The sequence below is a fragment of the Mesoplodon mirus genome (genome assembly GCF_964341445.2).
Source record: "Mesoplodon mirus genome assembly, chromosome: 5".
Classification (NCBI taxonomy): domain Eukaryota; kingdom Metazoa; phylum Chordata; class Mammalia; order Artiodactyla; family Ziphiidae; genus Mesoplodon; species Mesoplodon mirus.
Genome location: NC_138980.1, coordinates 130,269,554 through 130,280,339, shown reverse-complemented (window position 1 = coordinate 130,280,339; position 10,786 = coordinate 130,269,554).

The following is a 10,786-nucleotide window of genomic DNA, read 5'->3' as shown; positions in this document are numbered from 1 at the left end:
ATCCGGAGCACATTTTATGTTAACATAGGGGTCTCTCCAAATTATGTTTTATATTTACATATGCTTCAACAGAAAAACAGAACTTTAATTTTCAAATTAGCCTTTCAATAGAGTTAAATGTTGGCTTGGTTCTAAAAGACCATTATTTAATCCAAGCTGTCTCACCATGTATTGGTTTACTGCAAACTCCCTGCAAGTGTCCAAAGGCACACCATCTTTCCTTTTTGAAGTATGTAAATTAGAAATGGCATACAGTGGGTTCATAATAAATGCTGTGGACTGATAGCCTTAATCACCTTGATTCTATAAAACTCTGAAATAACCCAAAGTTTGATCCAAAGTACAAGTACATTGAAATGGCTGGCTGAAGAGTGAAGCAAGTCTTAGGTACACAATTACTATGGATGAGTCACATGGATGGAATTATAGAGAAATGCATATGTTTTTCCTGTCCATTTTACACCTGATCTGGAAAGCATAATGATGCATTTTATTGCTCCATGGTTTTCAAGCCAGCATATTTTCAAATCACTCACACTTCCTCTCAAAGTAAATTGTTTTGAATTTTCAAGAGAAAAAAATATCTTCAAATCTAAACAGGCTTAGCACTATGGATTGGGAGTGAGTTAGGAGACTATTTCTACAGAATATGCTGTCCATACTAATCTAGCAAAGTTGGAGAACCTTAAGAGAGCTTAAGAAAATCTGAAACCTTGTGAAACTGGATTGGAAGTAAAATTCATTGAATTAGAACCTTAGATCCACGTTTCTGTAATATAGTCATTGCTCACATTTATTTACCTACTATTAAAATTGGATGAACATCGTTTGATTGCAGCTGTTTAGATTTTGATAAATGTCAAACAGCATTTTCTCCTTCCAAATAGTGCAAGACATCAAACTTATACTTTAGAGGAAAAAATATGAGATTGAGAGAGACTAACAGGAAGTAGGTTCATTCACTTTGGAATTCTGTTTATAAACAGACCAAATCAGATGGACCCTAAGCCAGAGGGTGGTCATGTCTTGATCCCATAAACACACACATTCTAATCACCTTTAGACAACATCTTTTTGGCCTTTGTTTGGCTTTATACATAGTAAAGTGCATCAGCTATTTATATTCTTGCCAGTTGGAGATGATGGGTCAGGTTTGTGGGGCGTTTTATTTTTAACAAAAATGTTAAAGTCAACTTATCTCACCCTGATTCTGCTGTCAAAAAGCTATAACTACTGCAATGTCTAAGTGTATGAAGAGGCAACTGCCTTGGATTGTCAGTGAACCAGTGACTTTGTTGCCTAAAAATACAAAAAAGGAAGGAAAGTATTTTAATTTCTTCATTAAAAGCCATTTGTGAAAACATGAATTTTTTAATATGTGAAGGTAGAATAATACAGTATCCCAAAGGTGCTGACTTTTCATTTTCAAGCTATTTGATTTTTGTTAAGAGAAAAGGATACAATTATCTTCTTTTTTTTTTCATTTATTACTGGAGATGATGGACACCTGTTTTTTAGTCATCTCAGGATTGTCACTATTTCTAGAAAGGCCTCTTCTTCATACTCCAATTAGTGGTTCAGAAAGAGCTTCCATATTTTGACATGAATCCACCCCTCTGCTCTCAGAGCCTTGAGGCTTGTGAGGTTAAATTACCTGCCTTAGTGCATCTATCTGAAACTGGTAAACCAGAAACATCATCAGGATTTCTCCAACTTGAGAGTGAGCATGGGTCAGCTCCTGTCAGGGCATGGAGGTTATAAACTATACAATTTGGGTGCAGTTGATGGCCATGTCTCCTGCCCTTTGCTGAAAAATGGGCTCTGGTAAGAGATTGGAGCCAACATGTGATGACAGGCTGAGCCAGTACTTTGCATTGGGAGCAGTATGTTTTGAATTGTACATGCGCAAATCACATGATATCCAAATTTGGGGGCTAATATCTTACAGTTATGGAGTGTCAGATCCCATACATGTATTTTAAAATAACTTTCACTTACTACTGTTGTAAAACTATTGTTAGTCATTTATAGAGTCATAAATATAGAAAACCTATAAAGGGTATGGTTCTTTTAGCAAGTATTTATTGACTAATTATTAGTATTTAGGCTTTGTAGGAACATCAAACAGCACATAGAACAGTGTCAAGGAACCAATAATTTAGTAGGGGAGATAAGTAAAAAAAAAAAAATTCACCCTAATCAAATATGTGTATGTGGTAACTGCTAATCTCTGATGGATCAAAGGATATATTATAAAGACCAAAACATTGGGACCTCTAAACCTTCAGTCATGATAGCATTATGAGTTTATAATATAAAACTATCTCTTCTATTTCATGAACATACACAGTGGTAATAGGAGGTAGTCCACTAGACCCAGTAACTGCAATGAGGCAGAGGCAATTGGGAGATGCTAAGTCCAATCTTTACCTAGGTCTGTCTTATAGTAAGCCCACTGAATCCGTATATCCACCTGGTGGTTCTCCCATTTCCCAAATTCATAGTCAGGATGAATATTTTTAGCCTTCACCTTTATTGTTCAACCTATGGAAAGACCTTAGTCTTTGAGTATGCCTATATCTATTAAAGAAGTTGAATCAATAATTAATAACTTTTCAATACAGAAAGTAGCCAGATCAGATGGGTTCACTAGAATCAAAAATTTTAAGGAAGAAATTATGCCAGTTCTCTACAATATCTCTCAGAAAATAGAAACAAAGAGAATAGTTCCTAACTCATTCTATGAGACCAGCATTAATCTGATATCAAACAGATATCATGAACATAAATGCCAAAATTCTCAATAAAATATTAGCAAACCAAAACAACGTATAAAAATAATTATGCACCATGACCAAGTGGAATTTATTCCAGATATGCAAGGCTGTTTCATGTCCAAAAAACAGTTAATGTAATCGATCACATTAATAGGCTAAAGAAAAAAATTATATGATCATGTCAATAGATGCAGAAAAACCATTTGACAAAATCCAACACCCATTCTTGGTAAACCAACAAACAAACACCTCTCAGCAAATTAGGAATAGAGGGTATTTCTAATAGAGAAAGCAAATTAGGCTTCCCACAGCACTAAGTCCTAGGACCAATACATTCAGAACTGGGACTTTGGTAAGATTCTTCATCTCTATGAACTTGTTTCTTCATCTGCAAATCATGAGAGAAAGAGAAAGAGACAGGAGGAAGAAGAGTGATTAATGGTGATTTGGTACCCACTATATACTAGGGAGTAAGATAAACATTTTTTAATAATACTGTAATTTCTAAATAAATAAAGGCAAAAAAGGCAGAACTTTAATGAAATGTACAAGTTTAGAAAATTCTAGAATAGTTAATAAATGTACTGTAACTGAACTTTTGAAAGCATCATACAAAACAGCTGTTTCAAAGGAGACTTCTTGCATGTGGAGATGGTGACAAGTGTGGCTCCCAGAGAAAAAAGTGTGGTTCCCTTTTCCTGATGCATAGATGACCGATGCTAGGTTGTACAGGGGCTGTGAATAGTTAAGTAGCCTGATATCTGCCTATTTTCTGTTTTGATCAAGAAAGGCAAATAAAACTTGTCAATAAAGTTCGTGCCAGGTAGTTCTGATAGCAACTTAGCACCAAATATCTAGTCAATTAATTAGAGCTGAGCTCAATTAGCAGCAGCCCAAGGGAGTCCACAGTCTCAGCTGGCTTTTTGGGTTTGGACGCTGGCTAAAGCAGCCTGGGTCAGCTTCTCAAGTTCACACTCTGTAGGAAAGGACCCCGTACTCCGGGCACTACGTGAAAGCAAGGTAATGTTTACTCCTTTGAGCAGAAATGGAGAGTGTCGGGGGGAAGGCCAGCATTTGATTAAGCAGCAACCAGTTGACTTTTGGTCTGAAAATCCTTTTGCCCTCTTCCCCCTTTGTTGAAATAACAAGGAGTTTTGCAGACCCATCTCAGTTCCCTCTTCCTGAAATTGAGGCCATTGCTCTGGCCTCTTTAACACGTTTTATCTGCAGCTCAACTTTTCACTTCCTGAATATACAGCCTTGTACCTGTTGTATCTGATTCTCTTATTCCCAGGCTAATCTTGGCTAGTAGGTGAAATGTATTGATATATTCCTGAGGGCAGGAGGATGATGTCATGCACTTGCTCTTTGTCCCTCTCAGCACCTGGGACATTGGGGTTTCAAACTAACTCCTGATAAATTGATCAGATTTACTTGAATTCTTGAAATAATAATCTAGTCTCACCCCTCAGATATGTGGGCCCAAGTTATGGCCTTTTTACCATTTTTGTTGAGACAAAACCTCTTACAGAAAGAGATAGGAGATCTTTGGCTAGTCACAATCTCTCTGAGCCTTAGCTCCCCACTATCTAATGGGCTAAAAATACACATTTTTTTCTGGACTGGTGTGAAAAAATATCAATAATGTAGCACAGCACTACATAGTAGATGCTTAATGAAGGGTAGTGACGATTACCATTTCCTCTTCTAGAGACAGTTATTCACAAACAGCTATAACAAAAAGGGCATGGAGGCAGTAAGTGGAGAAGTGAGATTCCTCTTTGGTGAAAATGGTGCTATGAAAACTTTGCAGGATGACTGTGGGGCATAAATTGGATGAGGCACCCTGCAGAAGCTCTATCAAAACAGTACAAGGGGGCTTCCCTGGTGGCGCAGTGGTTGAGAGTCCGCCTGCCGATGCAGGGGACACGGGTTCGTGCCCCGATCCCGGAAGATCCCACATGCCGCGGAGCGGCTGGGCCCGCGAGCCATGGCCGCGGAGCCTGTGTGTCCGGAGCCTGTGCTCCGCAACGGGAGAGGCCACAGCAGTGAGAGGCCCGCGTACAGCAAAAAAAAAAAAAAAAAAAAAAAACAGTACAAGGCAAGAGGAGGCATGGATGCCGTCGGGGGTGGTGCCCATAGTGCACTATTTGGGGAACATCAGTTGAGTGAGATACGGAAAGGAGAAAGATTCTCCTATTTGTGCACCTAAACCTCTCAATTTGTTTGGCATTTCTATGTAAGGAAATGAAGTGTTTCTTCTAAATAAATTACAGCACTGCCGAAGCTACCGATTCAAGATTTCTGCTTGTGAAGTTACTTTAAAAGTACAATCAGTTTTCAGACTTCTCTTTGCCTCATGTGTTACTTATTTGTTAGTTTCAAGTTGATATGGCGCCACAAAGCAAAAACAGGTGCCTTTGAGAAGTGGTGAGAATTCAACATTAAGGGCATGTGGAGATCTATTCTGTGTCTGAAAACAGGCTAGGTATCTAAAACCTTCCTCTGTGTCGGGGCACTTAAGTGCTGGAATCATAAAACACAGGATGAGGGAGAAAATCGTGTGATTGTTTTTAACATCCTCAAAGAGGATTTCAGAGTACCATAAGCTGCTAATGAATATCAGGAGGCAGGTGCAAGACAATTACTTTTCGATTTCCATCCCTTTTATCATTTGAGAGCACTTACAGATTATTCACTGATTTCTGTGGCAGAGGCTTTTTGTGAGAAAGAAATATTCTATCAAAAAACAGCTATTACACATTGTTCAAGATGTCTTTAATTGGAAGGAAAATAAGAAAGACAATGAAAAAAATGACAATTTCTCAAATTTAAAGAATTTCCAGTACTCATCAAAAGTTTCAAATGATTACTTGACTTCATTTTACTAAGACACTGGGTTACTAGGTTTCATGATTCAGACGCCATCTAGTCTTTTTCCAAGAAATCCATTGTTTTGCTCCTCCAAATCCATCACAGTAATCTTGGACATTAGTTGGCATTGCTTCACTTTTATCTGCTCCCTATTCATTGCCCCTTCCACAGTCTTCCTGGATTGCAGTTCCCTGGTACAGTAAGTTTAGGCCTTCACGGCCAACAGTAGACTAGGTTGGAAGCACAGTCTGAGATGACCTTCGAACTTTAGAGACAGAATCTTCTTCTTTCGTGTTGTTGCAGTAGAGGCCACTTTTATGAAGGTGAAGATGGCTGTTTCTCATGGGATCTCCTAACCCTCAATCCAACCACCTTCCCCTCTATCATCAATAATTACTTTAGCTTTTACATCTTGAAGAGCTGAAAATGTCCCAGAATTGTGGCCAAGGCCAAAAGTGGATACCCAAATTATCAAGAATCCAGTTTGCAAAGTCAAGAGAGCTGCCAGTATGTAGAGCTGTCCTCTCAGCATAAAAGGGGGCCCCAGAATCAGCTCCATTAATCCAATCACCCATCCTTCTTCCCACCTGATGATTATAGCAAGCGCACTGGTGGAGAGAGCCTGGTCACTTGTAGGAAGCATAGTGTTTTTGGAGAGAAGCTCTCGTTTATTTTCGCATTGTAGCAGTAAGGTGGGGCTTTGGCTCCCCTGAAACCAACTCAGGAAAGTCTCCAGAGACTCACCAGTCAAACTGGAGGTGCTGCCATTTCATTACCCTGATAGGTAACTGTGTAACCAGCAGAAGTAGAGGAAGAACTGGAGAGTGACTATGGGGCCATGAGAAGAGGTAAAGGCCAGGCAGCCTGAACTCCTACCGCTTAGCGCTGCAAGAATGTGTGAATAGTTTTCAGATCGAGTGGACCACCAAACGACAGTTTAGCAGCAGGTGTCCTACCAAGGGGAGCAGCCTAAGTGGCAGGAAGAGATCGCCTGTGGGTGGTGGACCACCAAGGTGAGAGCTGAAGGAGGGGTTGAGGAGAAAGGTTAAGTCACAACTGAATCTTCTCATCAGAAACCATGCACTGAGGAGACCCTAACTGTTCCCCCTGAGGAACACGTAGGTTTGGCTTAGGAGACAGGCAGAAAGTGAACGACTGCCATGTGAGCACACTGGTGCTGGTGAGAGACACCGCAGCAGTCAACCTAGGAGGAGACTTCAGCCTTACTATAGCAGTCCCCCAGGGAAAATCGCCTCCCCCATTTCTTCTCCCGGCTCCTACACCTAAGGGAAAGAGCTGGGAAGAGCAAGAGGAAGTGTGGGAACAGCATACCTGCTCCCCTTCCCCCAGACAGTCCTGGCCAGTGCAGCAGAGAGGAAGAATGCACCTGCATTGAGTTTGACACTTTAGTTTTAAAATGCAGAGGACTCAATATTAAGTACTGAAAGCCATTCATTCATTCCACAAATATTTATTGATTACCTACTATATGCCGGTATTGCTCTAGCTGTATAAAATTATTAATGAACAAAGTAAAAGATTCAAAGGAGACTGACACAAGGTTAATACTGAAAATGATATGAAAATTATAAAACCTGGGAAAGATATCCTTAAAGGAACCACCATCAATGGGGAAAAAGACTTAACAAAGCCAATCTTGTGGGCAGTTGTTTTTTTTTCTTGGAAAAAAAGTTGTCTCATGTTTATATCCCAAGGAGTTGGCTGTTCAAAAAACAGTTTGCCTACTTTTATCAGCACACACAGTTCAGTTGACACCTGCATTTAATGGGCACAGGTGATTCCCAGAAGGAAGGAGGTTCAGATAGGAAGAATTGCAGCAGCAATGGTAAAATAGAGAATGGGGCAATCAGGGAAGCAAGAAGGCAGTGGGCTCACCTCACAGTGTTTTTGTTTAGGCTAATCTTGCTGTCGTTGCTAGGAAACTAATTAGTTCTTAGGGCTTGAAAAAGAGAATCCCCACCATTCATCCTCCATTCCACAGCAATGTAATGAACACCCCCTGCATGCAAGATGCTACTTGTGATGGAGGCAAACATGGAGGAGGTGTGGAAGTTGCCCTGGGAGAGTCTAGTGGGGAAAGAAAATCTGCACATAAGTTGCAATTGTATTATATTGTATTTTCATGGGTGCTTTATAATATACAAGGCGTTTTCAGAGATGTTTGATTTCAGAACATTGCTCTCAGGTAGGCCATTCTATTTTAGATGAGAAAATTCAAATTCAGCAAAGTTAAGTAAATTGACCAAGACTCATAGCTAGCAAGTAGAATCTTGAACCATATCTTCTAAGTTCCAAGTGTTATTTCCAGGACATCTCACTGCATCCTAGTATTCATGAAAGCAGTATGTGATAGGTAGTGAATATACAATATTGTGTTAAAGAGTAGGGGTTGGCAAACATTTTTAGAAAGGTCCAGGTGGTATTTTAGGCTTTGCAGGCTGTAGGATCTCTGTTGCAACTACTCTACTCTGTCATTGTAGTGTTGAAGAAGCTGTAGACAGCACATCAACAAATGGGTGTGACTGTGTGCCAGTAATATCTAATATATGTTCCGATAATACTTTATATACAAAAACATGCAACAGTCCAAATTTGTCCCATAGTTTGTCTTTGCTATAGGGGGACAGGCTCATTCCTTCTTGGCAGTGGTGTACTAGTAAATATTTAACAACTGGGTATCTGCGGGTGGGAGGGGGGAACCTGATTTGTAATGTTTGCCCATTTCTGTGGTGTAAATACTACCTCCATCTTTGATTTCAAGCTACAGGCATGAAGTCACTAAATGAGGAGTTGGGAAGAGGAATGTATAGACCAGCCCCAGTGTATTACTGCTTGAGAGTATCACTGAAGACTTCTGGGCTCAGTGTAGGAAATCAAGAGTTGAAGATAGAGTATATGGATGGAGGAGAAAGAGCAAGAGGCACATCATAAGAGTGGGCAAGTGCCAAGCATGTTCTGGGATTGATGGCCAGCTCAGTTGGGCTTGAGCATGGGGTGTGAGTAGAGGGTAAAGGCAGGTGGATGAGCTGTCACACCAGGTCTAGAGTACAGACAGACTTACTGCCAGCTAAGGAGCTTGGGATTTGTGAAGTAGGCCCCTGTGGCCTCTGAAGCTTTTAAACCTGAGGACAGTTCTGGGGCTGTATTTTAAGATGTCTCTAGCAGCCATCTGAAATTGGCTCAAGAGAAATTGAAAGAAGGGAGACCTGTTGAAAGGAAGAGCCATCTTTGAAATACAAAACAGACCAATGAGAGTTGATAAATCTTTCCATTTTGGTCGACAAAGTAGGAGAAAGTAGAATAATTTCCCACCCAGAGTAGTGCAGATCTTGCATATTCTTTGTCCTACTTTCTTTCCTTTCTTCCAACGCTTTTTTATTCCTATTCATCATAGATTGGCTATAGTCCAGTGGGTCTCAAATTTGGGAGTTCATCAGAATCACCTGGAAGCCTTGTTAAAGGTGGGCCTTGTGACTTGAATCTGCATTTCTGGGTTCCAAGTGTTATTATATACATGACATGTCACTGCATCCTAATATTCATAAAAAGCAGTTCTTGATAAATAGTGAATTTTAAGTAGAGAAACAATGAGCTATAGATCAGGGGCCCCAGAGGTTTTGCTTTAATAGATAGATCTGGGGAGAGGGCTGAAAATGTGTATATATATATTTTTTTATCTAACATCTTTATTGGAGTATAATTGTTTTACAATGTAGTGTTAGTTTCTGCTTTATAACAGAGTGAATCAGCTATACGTATACATATATCCCCATATGCCCTCCCTCTTGTGTCTCCCTCCCACCCTCCCTATCCCACACCTCTATGTGGTCACAAAGCACCGAGCTGATCTCCCTGTGCTATGTGGCTGCTTCCCACTAGCTATCTATTTTACATTTGGTAGTGTATATATGTCCATGCTACTCTCTCACTTCATCCCAGCTTACCCTTCCCCCTCCCCTTGTCCTCAAGTCCATTCTCTACATCTGTGTCTTTATTCCTGTCCTGCTCCTAGGTTTATCAGAAGCATTTCTTTTTTTGATTCCATATATATGTGTAAGCATAGTGTATTAGTTTTTCTCTTTCTGGCTTACTTCATTCTGTATGACAGACTCTAGATCCATCCACCTCACTACAAATAACTCAATTTCGTTTCTTTTTATGGCTGAGTAATATTCCATCGTATATATGTGCCACATTTTCTTTATCCATTCATCTGTCGATGGACACCTAGGTTGCTTCCATGTCCTGGCTATTGTTAATAGAGCTGCAATAAACATTGTGGTACATCACTCTTTTTGAATTATGGTTTTCTCAGAGTATATGCCCAGTAGTGGGATTGCTGGGTCATATGGTAGTTCTATTGTTAGTTTTTTAAGGAACCTCCATACTGTTCTCCATAGTGGCTGTATCAATTTACATTCCCACCAACAGTACAAGAGGGTTCCCTTTTCTCCACACCCTCTCCAGCATTTATTGTTTGTAGATTTTTTGACAATGGCCACTCTGACTGGTGTGAGGTGATACCTCATTGTAGTTTTGATTTGCATTTCTCTAATGATTAGTGATGTTGAGCATCCTTTCATGTGTTTGTTGGCAATCTGTATATCTTCTTTGGAGAAATGTCTATGTAGGTCTTCTGCCCATTTTTGGATTGGGTTGTTTGTTTTTTTGATATTGAGCTGCATGAGCTGTTTGTATATTTTGGAGATTAATCCTCTGTCAGTTGCTTTGTTTGCAAATATTTTCTCCCATTCTGAGGGTTGTCTTTTGGTCTTGTTTATGGTTTCCTTCGCTGTGGAAAAGCTTTGAAGTTTCATTAGGTCCCATTTGTTTATTTTTGTTTTTATTCCATTTCTCTAGGAGGGGGGTCAAAAAGGATCTTGCTGTGACTTATGTCAAAGAGTGTATTTCTAACAGGGTCCCAGGTGATGCTGAAACTGCTGGCTCTGCAACCACACTTTGAGAACCACCGTTCTGGCTAATATTGTGACTTTTCAATGTGGATATTTCTGATTCACCTCAAGCCCAAGTACGCAGTACTGAACTCATTACTCAGTCCCTATACCTGCCACACTCCCTATATTTCCCCATCTTAGGAACTGGCAGCATGTTTC